Below are 7,471 nucleotides of genomic sequence, written 5' to 3'. Positions count from 1 at the left end.
TCTAGCTACTCCCCATTCCACACCTGCCTTTTGATCAATCCCAGAAGCACAAGGTTGCCAGCAATTTCATGAGGGTTTCAAGTGTAGAAAAATCGCTTTTGTTTTTGAAACTCCCTTCTGAGAATTCTGAGGCTGGAGCAGTTGTGGAGCTGAGGGAAGCCGAGGAATGAACTTTCTCATCTCAAATGAGCTTAACAAAAGTCAAGCTTTCTGGCTGGGTGTGGTGGCTCACGCCAGCAATCCCAGTAAGGCAGGCAGATCACAAGAGGCCAGGAGTTCGAGACCAGCCTGGCCAACATGTTGAAACCCCATCTTTACTAGAAATACAAAAATTAGCTGGGCATGGTGGCACATGGCTGTAGTACCAGCTACTCGGGAGGCTGAAGCATGAAAGTTGGTTGAACCCAGGAGGTGGAGGTTGCAATAAGCTGCGATCTCACCGCTGCCCTCCAGCCTGGGCAATGGAGTGACTCTGTCCCCAAGAAAATAAGAATAAAGTAAATATAAAAAGAAGAAAAGGAAAGTCAAGGTTTCTGGAATCTGTAGTGATGATGAAGCCTGAATGGGCTCACCTATGCCTCAGTGAATCCAAAGCCCGATGTCACCACTCATTGCCCCGGGAGGTGTTCAGCAGCCGAGAGAGGAGGTCAGGTCTATGGCCAGACACTGATGTGCATAAGTGACCCTACTGAGGAGCCTGGAATGACAACATCAGGCTGAATGAAACCCTAGCTCCCCATTCATGGGACCGGTGGCTGCCGACAGCTTTTGGGAAAACATCTAAACTCCTTACCGTGGCCTGGCTTCCTGACCTCACCTGTGTGTCTCTCTTGCTCACTAAACTCCAACTGTTCTCTTGAAAGTGCCCATCTCAGGGTCTGTACACATTCTATTTCCTCTTCCTGACACTATCCCCTTTCCCTGCCTAAATCAGTCATCCCTCGGGGTTCAGCTTACAAAGAAGCCTTTTTCAATCCTCAAGTGGAAACCCAAACCTCCTTAACATCTCTTGTCACATTTCTTATCTTTGCTTTCATAGAAAGTATGTCAATGGATAATGACATTTCCATAATTTGTTTAGGCCTTGTCTTGACAAAAGCGTCAAGGTCTGTGTGGTCATCGCTGTGTTGTAAAAGCCTAGCACATCACCTGCCACGTAGCAGGTGATCAATAAATATTTGCCAGATGTGAACATGAGGAATTAAAAGTTAATGACTTATTTTAGCCAGATGTGGTGGTGTGTGCCTGTAGTCCCATCTACTCAGAAGGCTAAGGAGGCAGGAGGATCACTTGAACCCAAGAGTTAAGTCCAGCCTGGGCAACAGACACCCTGTCTCTTAAAAAAAAAAAAAAGTTAATGATTCATTAGTTCATTAGGTTGGTGATGAGCTGATCCTATTTGTGTCCCCAGATGTAGTCTCCCTTCTTCTTCCTCTCTGCTCTGTGCCCTGAGGCTGCCTTTATGGGCCTCCTCCCTGGGCTCCTTGGCTCTTGGCCTTCTGACTGGGTTCAGCCAGTGGTAGGTATCAGCAGATGGGATGGCGGGAGGAGGAAGAGGTTGGAGTATTTATTCCCTGGGCTCTGAGAGGTGCAGTTGGGCACTGGACTCCCCCTGAGAGAGAATGATTACAGTTGTTCTGAGGCTTGTGGTCCATTTTAGGGAGCTAGCGAGGCACCTTCCTTTCCTGACTTCATATTCCTAACAAGGATTTCTGTCTTTCTTAGGAGAGGGTTTTGGATTGTGTAGTTCTTTGATTTTGGTTTTGCCACCCATGCAGTAGCCAACCCATTCTGTGGCTTGCTCATAGCCTTTGGTGAGGTTTAGCTAAGGCACTTTCAGATAAACTGTGGGTCCCATCATCATCCTCACCTGGCTCCAGCCACAAATAAAACTCACTGTGGCCAGTGGCATATCATCTGGTCAACATCCACCCCAGAGAGCAGAGCTAGAAAAAAAAGGGGAGGTTACAGTTCCTTTAGGCAAGAAGCAATTATTGTTATTTCCCAGTCTGTTTTATTCAGACTCTGTTCTGAGTGCCAAGTGAGATCACAGCCACCCCTGCCCTGGAAGGACTCACTGAGGCAGATTTGCTCAGTGTAAGGAAAAACTTTCCAGAACTTGGACTCGTTGGAAAATAGAATGGAGTTTCGTTGGTGGGGAATGAGCTCTCTGCCCCACTTAAATGACCGTACAACCCGAGTGGAGGTCAGCAGAAGTCAAGCAGCAGGGAAGGGTGTACTTAGGTGATCTTCTTCCGAGGTTGTTTTCAAATCTGGGACCCCACAAGAACTTTTGGAATCTGCAACCCAGAGAAAGGATGTTGCCTTTCTATTCAAGCAACAGTCGCCCTGAAGGAGCACCTCATTTACACCCCGTTCTAAAGGGGATAAGAAATCACGCAAGACGTAATGACGTCCAAGGTAATGAGGGATAAACTGAACAAACACATCTGGGGGATGTAGTCAAGGGCAGGTGATAAGGGCCCCGGGACAGAGCTGAGAATGGGAAAGGAGTCAGGTGGTAACGGTTTAGAAGCTGTCCTCCGATAAACGGCAGTGATCAAATCCCACCCCTTAGAGCTGTAAAACATTAAAAAAAAATAGACAGTCTTACTTAATTCTCATTTTACAGCTGAGACAACAGAGGCCCAGAAAGGTTAAAGGGCTTAGAGTAAGGGCAAATGGAAGAGTAGGGACTTGACCTCTGGGCTTCCCCTCCTACTATGGTGCTATTGTCTCTCCTCCTGCAGGTCAGTTTGTGGATCTGTGAAGTAGGTAAAGTCTAGGCTCATCAAGGAACATTGTCTTTGCACCAAGCTGCTCTCCAGAGGGGGCTGGGTACTCCTGCCGCAGTCACCAGTAGTGAGGAGCACTGAGTGCTCCTAAGCAGTTCGGAGCCTGCCTGGTCTCTTCCACAGGGTGGCCCAAGGCAGGGAGCTGGGCCCCCCAGGCTGCCACCAGCAGCACTCACTCACTCCCACTTGCCTGCCCATGGCATCAAGAAGGCCCAAGCTGCCAGCTCTCTACTGTGGGAAGGAAGCGAAGGTCAGCGCCTGTGGGAAAACTCATTTCCTGACCACATGGTTGGCAGGTGGGAGGGTCAGTGTGTGAGCGAGCCTTGCCAGCTGGCACAGCAGCTGCCCATGGAATGGGGGTGGTGTGGGTCCTCCTTTGGTTGTCCTTGAGGCCTACTGAAACCTATTAGTCCCTCCCCTTAACTCTTTCTGTTTTTTCAAGACAGGTTCTCACTCCCAGGCTGGAATGCAGTGGTGCAATCCTGGCTTTCTGCAACTTCCACCTCCCAGGATCAAGAGATCCTCCCAGCTCAGCCTCTTGAGTACCTGAGACTACAGGCGTGTTCTACCACTTCCAGCTAATTTTTGTATTTTTTGTAGAGATGGAGTTTCACCATGTTGCCCAGGCTCGTCTTGAACTCCTGAGCTTAAGAGATCCTCCTGCCTTGGTCTCCTAAAGTGCTGGTGTTATAGGCATGAGCCATCATTCCCAGTCCTCCCCTTAACATGTTCTGTATCTGTCCCCTCCCTTCCCTCCTCCTGCCCTTCTCCTCCTGGGGCTAACATCGCCTCTCTCTAGGCCACTGCATCTCCCTCCACATCAGTCTCCCCCATTTCCTAAAGTCCTTCTCAGCTTCAGTCCTGTGGGTGGTTCCTCACTGCCTTCTGATGCATTATTGACATGTTGGTTTACTCTTCACATTTATTTTCTCGTGGCTACAATGTGCTAGAGCTCTTCCAGCCTTGAGGGCACAACAGTGAGCAAAATATCCTCCTTCCCTGCTTCATGGACTGATGGTCCCATGGGGCACAGGCAAGGGTTACCTACAAATGCATACATAATTACAAATGATCAAAAGTGCTAAGACGAAAAAGCAGGTGAGGAAGGCTATGGGCTCTATTTAAAGAGATTAACCCCGTGGAGAGGAGTAAGAATTTAGGTGGAATCCAAGCACCAAAGCTGGATATGCAAGGGTGGTATTTTAGTCCATTTGCACTGCTATAATATAACAGCCAAGACTAGGTCATTTATAAAGAACTGAAATTTATTTCTCACAGTTCTAAAGGGTGCGAAGTCCAAGATCAAGGTAGCAGCAGATTCAGTGTTGGAGCTGGGATGCTCTCAGCTTCCAAAATGGTGCCTTCTTGCTGTGTCCTCATATGGTAAAAGGGGACAACAGAGGATGAATGCATGGAAGATGAGACAGAAGGGCCAGGCAGCTCTGTGGAGCCTCTTTTATAAGGACATTCACAAAGGTGGAGCCTTCATGATTTAATCATTTCCCAAAAGGCCCTGCCTCTTAATACTACCACATTGGGGATTAAGTTTTGACATGAATTTTGGAGGGACACAAACATTTAAACGATAGCAGATGGACACTGATATGGGTTGAATATGGACCCCACAAAAAGGTATGTTAGAATCCTAACCCCTAGTACTTCAGAACGTGACCTTATTTGGAGTAGGGTGTTTATAGAGGTAATAAAGTTCAAATGGGGTCATTAGGGTAGGCCCTAGTTCAGTATGATTCATATTCTTATATAAAGCAGAAATTTGAACACAGAGACACACACAGAGAGACACACACATCCTGTGAACGTGAAGGCAGAGACTGCCAGTGAATGGCCAGCAAGCCAACAGAAGCTATGGGAGAGGCCTGGAACAGATTCTCCCTCATACAACTCAGAAGGAACCAACCTGCCGACACCTTCATCTTGAACTTCCAGCCTCCAGAACTGTGGGGTCGACAATATATTTCTGTTATTCAAGCCCTTCAGCTTGTGGTTCTTTGTTACGGCAGCCCCAGCAAACTAACAGCTCCCATATGAGCTCTGCCCCACCTAATTTCTGCCAAGACCCTTGTTGCCTTCCCAGCTGATACTTGCCTGCATAGAAGGACACAACAGTCAACACTCACAGTTTTGGAAAGAACCTGCTTTCTCTTCTTCTGAGCTTTTGCACCTGGGGTTTCCCCTGCGAGGAATGTTGTCACATCCCCACCCCCACTCCCGGGTTTCCCTCCATTGCCTGGGGCTCCTTGTCAGCATGTTACCTCCTTCGTTTCAGGTACCAGATCAAACTCTCTTTGCTTGCAAAGCCTGTGACTTGGACGTTTCTTCCACATTTTCAGTTCCAGATCATACTTTCCAAGATTTTTCAGATGGCAGTAAATATGTGAACTCTATTTTTTCTAAAAATCTCTCAGGGGCCAGGCTCAGTGGCTCATACCTGTAATCCCAGCACTTTGGGAGGCTGAGGTGGGTAGATCACCTGAGGTCAGGAGTTCATGACCAGCCTGACCAACATGGTGAAACTCCATCTCTACTAAAAATACAAAAATTAGCCAGACACGATGGTGTGCGTCTGTAATCCCAGGTACTAGGGAGGCTGAGGCATGAGAATCGCTTGAACCCAGGAGGTGGAGGTCGCAGTGAGCTGAGATCACGCCACTGCACTCTGGCCTGGGCAACAAGAGGGAAACTCCATCTCGAAAACAAACAAAACGACAAACAGCAAAACTCTTATGACCCCCTGGTATATTCTTATTGACTTCATTCTATTAGGCATCAGTTCAGGAATCAAAAGTTCTACTGTGAATTATCCCAACAAAAAAAAAGATTTATTTCTAGAACTGGTAAAAATATATCATCATCAAAATGGAAACACATAAGAACTTCTCAGAGACAGTCTGCCCAGGAGCCCTGGGAGTTAAATACTCCTGTATCAGGGCAGACTGTCACCTACCTGCACATGGGAATCACCTGTGGACTTTTAAAAGAGGCCTGTGGCTTATGATTAGTCTTTAATTGGTTGGGGTGGGGCCTGGGATTTCTCTGTTTTTTCTTGTCTTTTTTTAAAGCTCTCAGGTGATTCTGGTTTGCATCCAGGATGGAGAACACCTGGCATTTCTTGAGAGTGTTTTGGCTTCGTGCAGCTTGGGGTTGTATGCAGGGCATGGATTGGGTGGCATAGAGCCAACCTTAACAAGCATTGCTACCTAGCAGGTTCAGAGACACCAAAGCTCTGCATGACTACAGCCTTCTGGTAACTGTGGGGTGTTTGGCCAGACTGTGACTATGCTCCTTAGATGGCCTTGCTCACCTTATAGCACACTGACTTAAGGCTAGAGCCTTACATTCCCATGGTTCTGCTGATTCTGTTAGAATCCAGGCTTGTACAGCAAACTTTCTTAAAACATTACGAGATTTTTTTTTTGCAACTTTTTTTTAAGCTCATCAGCTATCATTAGTGTTTGTGTATTTTATGTGCGGCCCAAGACAATCCTTTGTCTTCCAATGTGGGAAGCCAAATGATTGGACACCCCTGTATGTTAGAGCCTTGAGGCAATATGAGAAGAGTGCTGTGGTCCAGAGAGGTGGAAACCCCTTGTCCAGGGTCACCCAGCTTGACTAGAATCCTGAGTGCTAGCTCAGTGCTTCCAACCAGACTGGATGTCCATCTGAGCTTTATGTTAAAGTCAGTCTTAATATGGCATATTTCCATTGCCCCAGAGACAATATCCACATGCATTCCAAGCAATGCACCACTTTTGTTACTTAAAAAAAAAAAAGCAAAAACGTCTAATCAAGCTGCCCTCATGCAGCCCCTTAAATCTAGAAATCTGATCAGATTTGGCCACGGCCATGAGACAGGGCAAGCCTACCCCAGAGAGCCCTGGACTCCACACCTCCCCAGGTCAGGGTGTCAGGGCTGTGGATCTGTGGATTCTTCGGCGGCGTCAGAAAGTGGATTGTAGACACCCACACTGATCAGTAGTCAAAGTTCACATTGGTGATCTTGGAACCTGTTGCTCTTTGCCTTCCTGGGAATTTTCTCCAGCTGCATAACTGATAAAAGGACACAGGTTCCAGGAAGGGAATGTCGGGGGAGTGAGTAGGGGCCTGGCCCTGCTCCAGCTCAGGTCTCCATCTGCTGCCTCCCCTGCCCCTGGAGATCCAACCGTCTCTGTGCCTGCAACTAGGACGCAGGTCACCGCAGGTCTCCGAGCAGTGCCTCGGCTGAGTGCTTATGGGTATGGCCAACAGCCTTCGGAGCCTCCCCAGCTGGCTTCTTTCCAGGGCTATGCTGTCTTCTCTGTTTCCTTCCTATTTTAAAATTATTTTTCCTAAGTCATCACCCATATCTGTTACTCTGGGAAGCATGGTGAGACACATTGTCCTTGATCAGGGAGCGGGGCTCTCACCCATGGCCAACCAGCCACACCCCCTCCCTTATACCCTGGCTTCAGTCACTACTCTCAGATGGTCCTTATCACCTCTGGCATTGGCAAGGGCCACCTCCTCCTAGCTGGCCTCCTAGCCTGCAGTCTTGGTAGGACATCTTCCTTCAAACCTAGGCCTAGAACCACCCTTTCTGTGGAGACTTCTCATCTTGCTTCTTCCCTCTTTTGGAATTTCCTGGCCTAGGACCCACCTTGCTTTCTGTGCCTAGCAGG

This window comes from Callithrix jacchus, chromosome 12 (assembly GCF_049354715.1).
Source record: "Callithrix jacchus isolate 240 chromosome 12, calJac240_pri, whole genome shotgun sequence".
In the NCBI taxonomy this organism is placed as follows: Eukaryota; Metazoa; Chordata; class Mammalia; order Primates; family Cebidae; genus Callithrix; species Callithrix jacchus.
This window is presented reverse-complemented; position numbering follows the sequence as displayed.